The following is a 12,037-nucleotide window of genomic DNA, read 5'->3' as shown; positions in this document are numbered from 1 at the left end:
CAGAGCACATGATATAGCAGAATTATCAAATCTATTCCATTTGGACTGTATTTTTAATAGTCATGATAACATGCTAGCATGTGAGTCGATCTTGTTCAGTGAATAATGGAGCAGTGCAGTATCTACTTGGTTTGCACTAGATGGCTCAAATGGGGAGAAATGAAAACAGTGAGCTCCAGTGGCGCAATCGGTTAGCGCGCGGTACTTATACAGCAGTACTTGCACTGAGCCATGCCGAGGTTGTGAGTTCGAGCCTCACCTGGAGCAGCTGATTGGTTTTCATAAATCATTTCACTAAAAGTAAAGATTAGACTCAGAATAAAGACGGCTTTTGCTAAAGAGTCTTTACTTCTTTTCAGGATCTGCGTGTCCGACTCCTCCAGGTGCCAAATATCACATATCATATGCGATGCTCCTTATAAAGTTTCCATGATGTGCCATCTTGCATAGCATGCAAACACCACATCAGTGCATTTAAAAATTCTTTTGTAGAATAATAAATATGATGAATACATTGTTGTCACGGGATAACCATAAACTGAGGAGCTGCAAACAGTGCTGTGTCAGCTACATACAATACAATTTAACTCAAAGAAATATCAAAAGAAGAGCATCATCATATTAAAGTTTCTAGTCAACATAAGAGTTGCACCATAGCAGCTTATGGTGCTTTCTGCTCAGATTGTGCCTCCAATCCCACATTGACTTTTTTAATTCTTTGCAATTTTAAAAAACAATTCCTGCTCAAAGTTAGCTTTTCAAAACCATTGAACCTATTACATTTATTTCTCTAACCTGTGAATGTGGTCCATGTTCTCTTTTCCTCATTCCCATCATGATACTCCCTTTCCGGAAACCAAGTTCACTTCTTTATCCAGCCCACCCATCCAAGGTCACCAAATCTATGAAGCAATTCTGCTTTTTCTCACATTCTCTCCATGTACAAGATACCTTGTATCAATTGAATGGACAGCAGGAGAGGTGAATATTTATGGTTAGTGGGGGTGGGGTTTTGAAGATTAACCTCATTTGACTAAGAGCCGGGGTATCTGGGAGAAAAAGTATTTTAAGGGGGATGAAGTTCATATCTCCTTGGTGAAATTTCTAGAGCCTTATTTCATCCTTTCTGTGGATGCAGACTCAGTCGGAACAGACGTCCTAGTCCTCGCCCTGCCTTTCAAAGGAACTTTAAATATGCATGGCTTATTTGGCTTTGCCCGGCGGGGCTTGCCCGGCGGGGCTTGCCCGGCGGGGTGAGAATGGCGTTTGTCAGGCGTTCGTCAGGCGATCGGAAGGGGTGAGGCAATAGTTTATGGTTCAATGGTTTTCATGAAGTCTTCTTGATAAGATGAAAGCAGGAAAGGGAAGCTTGTCAATAAGCAAACTTAAGACAAGGTGTGAGTCCTAGAAAGAATGACTCGAAAACAACATACAGAAACACACATATAAAAAGGCCCTGATGAGGCTTGAACTCATGACCCCTGGTTTACAAGACCAGTGCTCTGCCACTGAGCTACAAGGCCGGCCTGCCTGCAGTTTGTAAATCGCAACATGTATTCTTACTGCGGTATGACGATATCTATGATTTTGAGACTCTGTATGGAAATGCAGTTGCATTTGAATGACTACATGCGTGCACAAATCGAAGAGCATGCTTAAGACACTTTTCTTGAAAGTAGGAAAAACTCCATTTTGATTTGAGAACATAAGAGTATTCACATTTATGACCATACTGAAAGCTCTAGAGAGTATGTCCGCAATCAGTGACAGATAGAGAACTCACTTATTAGAAGTGATCTGTCTCTGTGGGGCAGACAAATGTAAACACTCATACACTTGAGACGGCTGAAACTTTAGGAGTAAGAAATGCTTTCTTATCAGTCTATCTATCCAAACTGGTTGGAAGGCCAGGAGTGAGTAATAGGCAATCCTCTGGACACTTCATGAAAGATCTAATTTCAATTAAGCACAAAATACTTCCCTTTATTTGACATAAAATGCCATAATGGACTAGTCAGTTGGGCCCTTCTAGTGGATTATGGCAGTGTCTTGAAAGAGAGTGTAATTGTACTTCGAGACATGCTCACCTTCAAAAGAGTGTCTGATGGCTTTCCGACGAAGGTGGGATTCGAACCCACGCGTGCAGAGCACAATGGATTAGCAGTCCATCGCCTTAACCACTCGGCCACCTCGTCTGCCTTAGGGGCCTATATTTCATTTTTGGGGAAATTCTAACTATGTGCTAATTAAAAATAAGCATAAGTTTATCCTAGACTGTGTCAGAACGGCAAATGTATGGGGTGTTCAATAGACAGAGCACATGATATAGCAGAATTATCAAATCTATTCCATTTGGACTGTATTTTTAATAGTCATGATAACGTGCTAGCATGTGAGTCGATCTTGTTCAGTGAATAATGGAGCAGTGCAGTATCTACTTGGTTTGCACTAGATGGCTCAAATGGGGAGAAATGAAAACAGTGAGCTCCAGTGGCGCAATCGGTTAGCGCGCGGTACTTATACAGCAGTACTTGCACTGAGCCATGCCGAGGTTGTGAGTTCGAGCCTCACCTGGAGCAGCTGATTGGTTTTCATAAATCATTTCACTAAAAGTAAAGATTAGACTCAGAATAAAGACGGCTTTTGCTAAAGAGTCTTTACTTCTTTTCAGGATCTGCGTGTCCGACTCCTCCAGGTGCCAAATATCACATATCATATGCGATGCTACTTATAAAGTTTCCATGATGTGCCATCTTGCATAGCATGCAAACACCACATCAGTGCATTTAAAAATTCTTGTGTAGAATAATAAATATGATGAATACATTGTTGTCACGGGATAACCATAAACTGAGGAGCTGCAAACAGTGCTGTGTCAGCTACATACAATACAATTTAACTCAAAGAAATATCAAAAGAAGAGCATCATCATATTAAAGTTTCTAGTCAACATAAGAGTTGCACCATAGCAGCTTATGGTGCTTTCTGCTCAGATTGTGCCTCCAATCCCACATTGACTTTTTTAATTCTTTGCAATTTTAAAAAACAATTCCTGCTCAAAGTTAGCTTTTCAAAACCATTGAACCTATTACATTTATTTCTCTAACCTGTGAATGTGGTCCATGTTCTCTTTTCCTCATTCCCATCATGATACTCCCTTTCCGGAAACCAAGTTCACTTCTTTATCCAGCCCACCCATCCAAGGTCACCAAATCTATGAAGCAATTCTGCTTTTTCTCACATTCTCTCCATGTACAAGATACCTTGTATCAATTGAATGGACAGCAGGAGAGGTGAATATTTATGGTTAGTGGGGGTGGGGTTTTGAAGATTAACCTCATTTGACTAAGAGCCGGGGTATCTGGGAGAAAAAGTATTTTAAGGGGGATGAAGTTCATATCTCCTTGGTGAAATTTCTAGAGCCATATTTCATCCTTTCTGTGGATGCAGACTCAGTCGGAACAGACGTCCTAGTCCTCGCCCTGCCTTTCAAAGGAACTTTAAATATGCATGGCTTATTTGGCTTTGCCCGGCAGGGCTTGCCCGGCGGGGTGAGAATGGCGTTTGTCAGGCGTTCGTCAGGCGATCGGAAGGGGTGAGGCAATAGTTTATGGTTCAATGGTTTTCATGAAGTCTTCTTGATAAGATGAAAGCAGGAAACGGAAGCTTGTCAATAAGCAAACTTAAGACAAGGTGTGAGTCCTAGAAAGAATGACTCGAAAACAACATACAGAAACACACATATAAAAAGGCCCTGATGAGGCTTGAACTCATGACCTCTGGTTTACAAGACCAGTGCTCTGCCACTGAGCTACAAGGCCGGCCTGCCTGCAGTTTGTAAATCGCAACATGTATTCTTACTGCGGTATGACGATATCTATGATTTTGAGACTCTGTATGGAAATGCAGTTGCATTTGAATGACTACATGCGTGCACAAATCGAAGAGCATGCTTAAGACACTTTTCTTGAAAGTAGGAAAAACTCCATTTTGATTTGAGAACATAAGAGTATTCACATTTATGACCATACTGAAAGCTCTAGAGAGTATGTCCGCAATCAGTGACAGATAGAGAACTCACTTATTAGAAGTGATCTGTCTCTGTGGGGCAGACAAATGTAAACACTCATACACTTGAGACGGCTGAAACTTTAGGAGTAAGAAATGCTTTCTTATCAGTCTATCTATCCAAACTGGTTGGAAGGCCAGGAGTGAGTAATAGGCAATCCTCTGGACACTTCATGAAAGATCTAATTTCAATTAAGCACAAAATACTTCCCTTTATTTGACATAAAATGCCATAATGGACTAGTCAGTTGGGCCCTTCTAGTGGATTATGGCAGTGTCTTGAAAGAGAGTGTAATTGTACTTCGAGACATGCTCACCTTCAAAAGAGTGTCTGATGGCTTTCCGACGAAGGTGGGATTCGAACCCACGCGTGCAGAGCACTATGGATTAGCAGTCCATCGCCTTAACCACTCGGCCACCTCGTCTGCCTTAGGGGCCTATATTTCATTTTTGGCGAAATTCTAACTATGTGCTAATTAAAAATAAGCATAAGTTTATCCTAGACTGTGTCAGAACGGCAAATGTATGGGGTGTTCAATAGACAGAGCACATGATATAGCAGAATTATCAAATCTATTCCATTTGGACTGTATTTTTAATAGTCATGATAACGTGCTAGCATGTGAGTCGATCTTGTTCAGTGAATAATGGAGCAGTGCAGTATCTACTTGGTTTGCACTAGATGGCTCAAATGGGGAGAAATGAAAACAGTGAGCTCCAGTGGCGCAATCGGTTAGCGCGCGGTACTTATACAGCAGTACTTGCACTGAGCCATGCCGAGGTTGTGAGTTCGAGCCTCACCAGGAGCAGCTGATTGGTTTTCATAAATCATTTCACTAAAAGTAAAGATTAGACTCAGAATAAAGACGGCTTTTGCTAAAGAGTCTTTACTTCTTTTCAGGATCTGCGTGTCCGACTCCTCCAGGTGCCAAATATCACATATCATATGCGATGCTCCTTATAAAGTTTCCATGATGTGCCATCTTGCATAGCATGCAAACACCACATCAGTGCATTTAAAAATTCTTTTGTAGAATAATAAATATGATGAATACATTGTTGTCACGGGATAACCATAAACTGAGGAGCTGCAAACAGTGCTGTGTCAGCTACATACAATACAATTTAACTCAAAGAAATATCAAAAGAAGAGTATCATCATATTAAAGTTTCTAGTCAACATAAGAGTTGCACCATAGCAGCTTATGGTGCTTTCTGCTCAGATTGTGCCTCCAATCCCACATTGACTTTTTTAATTCTTTGCAATTTTAAAAAACAATTCCTGCTCAAAGTTAGCTTTTCAAAACCTTTGAACCTATTACATTTATTTCTCTAACCTGTGAATGTGGTCCATGTTCTCTTTTCCTCATTCCCATCATGATACTCCCTTTCCGGAAACCAAGTTCACTTCTTTATCCAGCCCACCCATCCAAGGTCACCAAATCTATGAAGCAATTCTGCTTTTTCTCACATTCTCTCCATGTACAAGATACCTTGTATCAATTGAATGGACAGCAGGAGAGGTGAATATTTATGGTTAGTGGGGGTGGGGTTTTGAAGATTAACCTCATTTGACTAAGAGCCGGGGTATCTGGGAGAAAAAGTATTTTAAGGGGGATGAAGTTCATATCTCCTTGGTGAAATTTCTAGAGCCTTATTTCATCCTTTCTGAGGATGCAGACTCAGTCGGAACAGACGTCCTAGTCCTCGCCCTGCCTTTCAAAGGAACTTTAAATATGCATGGCTTATTTGGCTTTGCCCGGCAGGGCTTGCCCGGCGGGGTGAGAATGGCGTTTGTCAGGCGTTCGTCAGGCGATCGGAAGGGGTGAGGCAATAGTTTATGGTTCAATGGTTTTCATGAAGTCTTCTTGATAAGATGAAAGCAGGAAAGGGAAGCTTGTCAATAAGCAAACTTAAGACAAGGTGTGAGTCCTAGAAAGAATGACTCGAAAACAACATACAGAAACACACATATAAAAAGGCCCTGATGAGGCTTGAACTCATGACCCCTGGTTTACAAGACCAGTGCTCTGCCACTGAGCTACAAGGCCGGCCTGCCTGCAGTTTGTAAATCGCAACATGTATTCTTACTGCGGTATGACGATATCTATGATTTTGAGACTCTGTATGGAAATGCATTTGCATTTGAATGACTACATGCGTGCACAAATCGAAGAGCATGCTTAAGACACTTTTCTTGAAAGTAGGAAAAACTCCATTTTGATTTGAGAACATAAGAGTATTCACATTTATGACCATACTGAAAGCTCTAGAGAGTATGTCCGCAATCAGTGACAGATAGAGAACTCACTTATTAGAAGTGATCTGTCTCTGTGGGGCAGACAAATGTAAACACTCATACACTTGAGACGGCTGAAACTTTAGGAGTAAGAAATGCTTTCTTATCAGTCTATCTATCCAAACTGGTTGGAAGGCCAGGAGTGAGGAATAGGCAATCCTCTGGACACTTCATGAAAGATCTAATTTCAATTAAGCACAAAATACTTCCCTTTATTTGACATAAAATGCCATAATGGACTAGTCAGTTGGGCCCTTCTAGTGGATTATGGCAGTGTCTTGAAAGAGAGTGTAATTGTACTTCGAGACATGCTCACCTTCAAAAGAGTGTCTGATGGCTTTCCGACGAAGGTGGGATTCGAACCCACGCGTGCAGAGCACAATGGATTAGCAGTCCATCGCCTTAACCACTCGGCCACCTCGTCTGCCTTAGGGGCCTATATTTCATTTTTGGGGAAATTCTAACTATGTGCTAATTAAAAATAAGCATAAGTTTATCCTAGACTGTGTCAGGACGGCAAATGTATGGGGTGTTCAATAGACAGAGCACATGATATAGCAGAATTATCAAATCTATTCCATTTGGACTGTATTTTTAATAGTCATGATAACGTGCTAGCATGTGAGTCGATCTTGTTCAGTGAATAATGGAGCAGTGCAGTATCTACTTGGTTTGCACTAGATGGCTCAAATGGGGAGAAATGAAAACAGTGAGCTCCAGTGGCGCAATCGGTTAGCGCGCGGTACTTATACAGCAGTACTTGCACTGAGCCATGCCGAGGTTGTGAGTTCGAGCCTCACCTGGAGCAGCTGATTGGTTTTCATAAATCATTTCACTAAAAGTAAAGATTAGACTCAGAATAAAGACGGCTTTTGCTAAAGAGTCTTTACTTCTTTTCAGGATCTGCGTGTCCGACTCCTCCAGGTGCCAAATATCACATATCATATGCGATGCTCCTTATAAAGTTTCCATGATGTGCCATCTTGCATAGCATGCAAACACCACATCAGTGCATTTAAAAATTCTTTTGTAGAATAATAAATATGATGAATACATTGTTGTCACGGGATAACCATAAACTGAGGAGCTGCAAACAGTGCTGTGTCAGCTACATACAATACAATTTAACTCAAAGAAATATCAAAAGAAGAGCATCATCATATTAAAGTTTCTAGTCAACATAAGAGTTGCACCATAGCAGCTTATGGTGCTTTCTGCTCAGATTGTGCCTCCAATCCCACATTGACTTTTTTAATTCTTTGCAATTTTAAAAAACAATTCCTGCTCAAAGTTAGCTTTTCAAAACCATTGAACCTATTACATTTATTTCTCTAACCTGTGAATGTGGTCCATGTTCTCTTTTCCTCATTCCCATCATGATACTCCCTTTCCGGAAACCAAGTTCACTTCTTTATCCAGCCCACCCATCCAAGGTCACCAAATCTATGAAGCAATTCTGCTTTTTCTCACATTCTCTCCATGTACAAGATACCTTGTATCAATTGAATGGACAGCAGGAGAGGTGAATATTTATGGTTAGTGGGGGTGGGGTTTTGAAGATTAACCTCATTTGACTAAGAGCCGGGGTATCTGGGAGAAAAAGTATTTTAAGGGGGATGAAGTTCATATCTCCTTGGTGAAATTTCTAGAGCCTTATTTCATCCTTTCTGTGGATGCAGACTCAGTCGGAACAGACGTCCTAGTCCTCGCCCTGCCTTTCAAAGGAACTTTAAATATGCATGGCTTATTTGGCTTTGCCCGGCAGGGCTTGCCCGGCGGGGTGAGAATGGCGTTTGTCAGGCGATCGGAAGGGGTGAGGCAATAGTTTATGGTTCAATGGTTTTCATGAAGTCTTCTTGATAAGATGAAAGCAGGAAAGGGAAGCTTGTCAATAAGCAAACTTAAGACAAGGTGTGAGTCCTAGAAAGAATGACTCGAAAACAACATACAGAAACACACATATAAAAAGGCCCTGATGAGGATTGAACTCATGACCCCTGGTTTACAAGACCAGTGCTCTGCCACTGAGCTACAAGGCCGGCCTGCCTGCAGTTTGTAAATCGCAACATGTATTCTTACTGCGGTATGACAATATCTATGATTTTGAGACTCTGTATGGAAATGCAGTTGCATTTGAATGACTACATGCGTGCACAAATCGAAGAGCATGCTTAAGACACTTTTCTTGAAAGTAGGAAAAACTCCATTTTGATTTGAGAACATAAGAGTATTCACATTTATGACCATACTGAAAGCTCTAGAGAGTATGTCCGCAATCAGTGACAGATAGAGAACTCACTTATTAGAAGTGATCTGTCTCTGTGGGGCAGACAAATGTAAACACTCATACACTTGAGACGGCTGAAACTTTAGGAGTAAGAAATGCTTTCTTATCAGTCTATCTATCCAAACTGGTTGGAAGGCCAGGAGTGAGGAATAGGCAATCCTCTGGACACTTCATGAAAGATCTAATTTCAATTAAGCACAAAATACTTCCCTTTATTTGACATAAAATGCCATAATGGACTAGTCAGTTGGGCCTTTCTAGTGGATTATGTCAGTGTCTTGAAAGAGAGTGTAATTGTACTTCGAGACATGCTCACCTTCAAAAGAGTGTCTGATGGCTTTCCGACGAAGGTGGGATTCGAACCCACGCGTGCAGAGCACAATGGATTAGCAGTCCATCGCCTTAACCACTCGGCCACCTCGTCTGCCTTAGGGGCTTATATTTCATTTTTGGGGAAATTCTAACTATGTGCTAATTAAAAATAAGCATAAGTTTATCCTAGACTGTGTCAGAACGGCAAATGTATGGGGTGTTCAATAGACAGAGCACATGATATAGCAGAATTATCAAATCTATTCCATTTGGACTGTATTTTTAATAGTCATGATAACATGCTAGCATGTGAGTCGATCTTGTTCAGTGAATAATGGAGCAGTGCAGTATCTACTTGGTTTGCACTAGATGGCTCAAATGGGGAGAAATGAAAACAGTGAGCTCCAGTGGCGCAATCGGTTAGCGCGCGGTACTTATACAGCAGTACTTGCACTGAGCCATGCCGAGGTTGTGAGTTCGAGCCTCACCTGGAGCAGCTGATTGGTTTTCATAAATCATTTCACTAAAAGTAAAGATTAGACTCAGAATAAAGACGGCTTTTGCTAAAGAGTCTTTACTTCTTTTCAGGATCTGCGTGTCCGACTCCTCCAGGTGCCAAATATCACATATCATATGCGATGCTCCTTATAAAGTTTCCATGATGTGCCATCTTGCATAGCATGCAAACACCACATCAGTGCATTTAAAAATTCTTTTGTAGAATAATAAATATGATGAATACATTGTTGTCACGGGATAACCATAAACTGAGGAGCTGCAAACAGTGCTGTGTCAGCTACATACAATACAATTTAACTCAAAGAAATATCAAAAGAAGAGCATCATCATATTAAAGTTTCTAGTCAACATAAGAGTTGCACCATAGCAGCTTATGGTGCTTTCTGCTCAGATTGTGCCTCCAATCCCACATTGACTTTTTTAATTCTTTGCAATTTTAAAAAACAATTCCTGCTCAAAGTTAGCTTTTCAAAACCATTGAACCTATTACATTTATTTCTCTAACCTGTGAATGTGGTCCATGTTCTCTTTTCCTCATTCCCATCATGATACTCCCTTTCCGGAAACCAAGTTCACTTCTTTATCCAGCCCACCCATCCAAGGTCACCAAATCTATGAAGCAATTCTGCTTTTTCTCACATTCTCTCCATGTACAAGATACCTTGTATCAATTGAATGGACAGCAGGAGAGGTGAATATTTATGGTTAGTGGGGGTGGGGTTTTGAAGATTAACCTCATTTGACTAAGAGCCGGGGTATCTGGGAGAAAAAGTATTTTAAGGGGGATGAAGTTCATATCTCCTTGGTGAAATTTCTAGAGCCTTATTTCATCCTTTCTGTGGATGCAGACTCAGTCGGAACAGACGTCCTAGTCCTCGCCCTGCCTTTCAAAGGAACTTTAAATATGCATGGCTTATTTGGCTTTGCCCGGCGGGGCTTGCCCGGCGGGGCTTGCCCGGCGGGGTGAGAATGGCGTTTGTCAGGCGTTCGTCAGGCGATCGGAAGGGGTGAGGCAATAGTTTATGGTTCAATGGTTTTCATGAAGTCTTCTTGATAAGATGAAAGCAGGAAAGGGAAGCTTGTCAATAAGCAAACTTAAGACAAGGTGTGAGTCCTAGAAAGAATGACTCGAAAACAACATACAGAAACACACATATAAAAAGGCCCTGATGAGGCTTGAACTCATGACCCCTGGTTTACAAGACCAGTGCTCTGCCACTGAGCTACAAGGCCGGCCTGCCTGCAGTTTGTAAATCGCAACATGTATTCTTACTGCGGTATGACGATATCTATGATTTTGAGACTCTGTATGGAAATGCAGTTGCATTTGAATGACTACATGCGTGCACAAATCGAAGAGCATGCTTAAGACACTTTTCTTGAAAGTAGGAAAAACTCCATTTTGATTTGAGAACATAAGAGTATTCACATTTATGACCATACTGAAAGCTCTAGAGAGTATGTCCGCAATCAGTGACAGATAGAGAACTCACTTATTAGAAGTGATCTGTCTCTGTGGGGCAGACAAATGTAAACACTCATACACTTGAGACGGCTGAAACTTTAGGAGTAAGAAATGCTTTCTTATCAGTCTATCTATCCAAACTGGTTGGAAGGCCAGGAGTGAGTAATAGGCAATCCTCTGGACACTTCATGAAAGATCTAATTTCAATTAAGCACAAAATACTTCCCTTTATTTGACATAAAATGCCATAATGGACTAGTCAGTTGGGCCCTTCTAGTGGATTATGGCAGTGTCTTGAAAGAGAGTGTAATTGTACTTCGAGACATGCTCACCTTCAAAAGAGTGTCTGATGGCTTTCCGACGAAGGTGGGATTCGAACCCACGCGTGCAGAGCACAATGGATTAGCAGTCCATCGCCTTAACCACTCGGCCACCTCGTCTGCCTTAGGGGCCTATATTTCATTTTTGGGGAAATTCTAACTATGTGCTAATTAAAAATAAGCATAAGTTTATCCTAGACTGTGTCAGAACGGCAAATGTATGGGGTGTTCAATAGACAGAGCACATGATATAGCAGAATTATCAAATCTATTCCATTTGGACTGTATTTTTAATAGTCATGATAACGTGCTAGCATGTGAGTCGATCTTGTTCAGTGAATAATGGAGCAGTGCAGTATCTACTTGGTTTGCACTAGATGGCTCAAATGGGGAGAAATGAAAACAGTGAGCTCCAGTGGCGCAATCGGTTAGCGCGCGGTACTTATACAGCAGTACTTGCACTGAGCCATGCCGAGGTTGTGAGTTCGAGCCTCACCTGGAGCAGCTGATTGGTTTTCATAAATCATTTCACTAAAAGTAAAGATTAGACTCAGAATAAAGACGGCTTTTGCTAAAGAGTCTTTACTTCTTTTCAGGATCTGCGTGTCCGACTCCTCCAGGTGCCAAATATCACATATCATATGCGATGCTACTTATAAAGTTTCCATGATGTGCCATCTTGCATAGCATGCAAACACCACATCAGTGCATTTAAAAATTCTTGTGTAGAATAATAAATATGATGAATACATTGTTGTCACGGGATA

The 12,037-nt window shown here is 41.2% G+C and overlaps 16 non-coding genes across 16 annotated transcripts; 6 read left to right on the top strand and 10 right to left on the bottom strand.

Annotated features, from left to right (window-relative positions):
* The first annotated feature begins 172 nt into the window (after nucleotides 1-172).
* On the top strand, nucleotides 173-267 carry TRNAI-UAU (transfer RNA isoleucine (anticodon UAU)). The gene is made up of 2 exons: nucleotides 173-210; nucleotides 232-267. It is a non-coding gene; the product is annotated as a tRNA-Ile (tRNA).
* A 1,184-nt stretch (nucleotides 268-1,451) lies between these two features.
* TRNAT-UGU (transfer RNA threonine (anticodon UGU)) lies at nucleotides 1,452-1,523 on the bottom strand. The gene has a single exon. It is a non-coding gene; the product is annotated as a tRNA-Thr (tRNA).
* A 590-nt stretch (nucleotides 1,524-2,113) lies between these two features.
* TRNAS-GCU (transfer RNA serine (anticodon GCU)) lies at nucleotides 2,114-2,195 on the bottom strand. The gene has a single exon. It is a non-coding gene; the product is annotated as a tRNA-Ser (tRNA).
* A 289-nt stretch (nucleotides 2,196-2,484) lies between these two features.
* On the top strand, nucleotides 2,485-2,579 carry TRNAI-UAU (transfer RNA isoleucine (anticodon UAU)). The gene is made up of 2 exons: nucleotides 2,485-2,522; nucleotides 2,544-2,579. It is a non-coding gene; the product is annotated as a tRNA-Ile (tRNA).
* A 1,170-nt stretch (nucleotides 2,580-3,749) lies between these two features.
* On the bottom strand, nucleotides 3,750-3,821 carry TRNAT-UGU (transfer RNA threonine (anticodon UGU)). Its single transcript has one exon. It is a non-coding gene; the product is annotated as a tRNA-Thr (tRNA).
* Nucleotides 3,822-4,411: 590 nt separating this feature from the next.
* TRNAS-GCU (transfer RNA serine (anticodon GCU)) lies at nucleotides 4,412-4,493 on the bottom strand. Its single transcript has one exon. It is a non-coding gene; the product is annotated as a tRNA-Ser (tRNA).
* A 289-nt stretch (nucleotides 4,494-4,782) lies between these two features.
* Nucleotides 4,783-4,877, top strand: TRNAI-UAU (transfer RNA isoleucine (anticodon UAU)). The gene is made up of 2 exons: nucleotides 4,783-4,820; nucleotides 4,842-4,877. It is a non-coding gene; the product is annotated as a tRNA-Ile (tRNA).
* A 1,170-nt stretch (nucleotides 4,878-6,047) lies between these two features.
* Nucleotides 6,048-6,119, bottom strand: TRNAT-UGU (transfer RNA threonine (anticodon UGU)). Its single transcript has one exon. It is a non-coding gene; the product is annotated as a tRNA-Thr (tRNA).
* A 590-nt stretch (nucleotides 6,120-6,709) lies between these two features.
* Nucleotides 6,710-6,791, bottom strand: TRNAS-GCU (transfer RNA serine (anticodon GCU)). The gene has a single exon. It is a non-coding gene; the product is annotated as a tRNA-Ser (tRNA).
* A 289-nt stretch (nucleotides 6,792-7,080) lies between these two features.
* On the top strand, nucleotides 7,081-7,175 carry TRNAI-UAU (transfer RNA isoleucine (anticodon UAU)). Its single transcript has 2 exons — nucleotides 7,081-7,118; nucleotides 7,140-7,175. It is a non-coding gene; the product is annotated as a tRNA-Ile (tRNA).
* A 1,159-nt stretch (nucleotides 7,176-8,334) lies between these two features.
* On the bottom strand, nucleotides 8,335-8,406 carry TRNAT-UGU (transfer RNA threonine (anticodon UGU)). Its single transcript has one exon. It is a non-coding gene; the product is annotated as a tRNA-Thr (tRNA).
* A 590-nt stretch (nucleotides 8,407-8,996) lies between these two features.
* Nucleotides 8,997-9,078, bottom strand: TRNAS-GCU (transfer RNA serine (anticodon GCU)). The gene has a single exon. It is a non-coding gene; the product is annotated as a tRNA-Ser (tRNA).
* Nucleotides 9,079-9,367: 289 nt separating this feature from the next.
* On the top strand, nucleotides 9,368-9,462 carry TRNAI-UAU (transfer RNA isoleucine (anticodon UAU)). Its single transcript has 2 exons — nucleotides 9,368-9,405; nucleotides 9,427-9,462. It is a non-coding gene; the product is annotated as a tRNA-Ile (tRNA).
* A 1,184-nt stretch (nucleotides 9,463-10,646) lies between these two features.
* On the bottom strand, nucleotides 10,647-10,718 carry TRNAT-UGU (transfer RNA threonine (anticodon UGU)). Its single transcript has one exon. It is a non-coding gene; the product is annotated as a tRNA-Thr (tRNA).
* A 590-nt stretch (nucleotides 10,719-11,308) lies between these two features.
* Nucleotides 11,309-11,390, bottom strand: TRNAS-GCU (transfer RNA serine (anticodon GCU)). Its single transcript has one exon. It is a non-coding gene; the product is annotated as a tRNA-Ser (tRNA).
* Nucleotides 11,391-11,679: 289 nt separating this feature from the next.
* On the top strand, nucleotides 11,680-11,774 carry TRNAI-UAU (transfer RNA isoleucine (anticodon UAU)). Its single transcript has 2 exons — nucleotides 11,680-11,717; nucleotides 11,739-11,774. It is a non-coding gene; the product is annotated as a tRNA-Ile (tRNA).
* The last annotated feature ends 263 nt before the right edge of the window (nucleotides 11,775-12,037 follow it).

The sequence above is a fragment of the Lissotriton vulgaris genome, chromosome 5 (assembly GCF_964263255.1).
Source record: "Lissotriton vulgaris chromosome 5, aLisVul1.2, whole genome shotgun sequence".
Classification (NCBI taxonomy): Eukaryota; Metazoa; Chordata; class Amphibia; order Caudata; family Salamandridae; genus Lissotriton; species Lissotriton vulgaris.
This window is presented reverse-complemented; position numbering and strand designations above follow the sequence as displayed.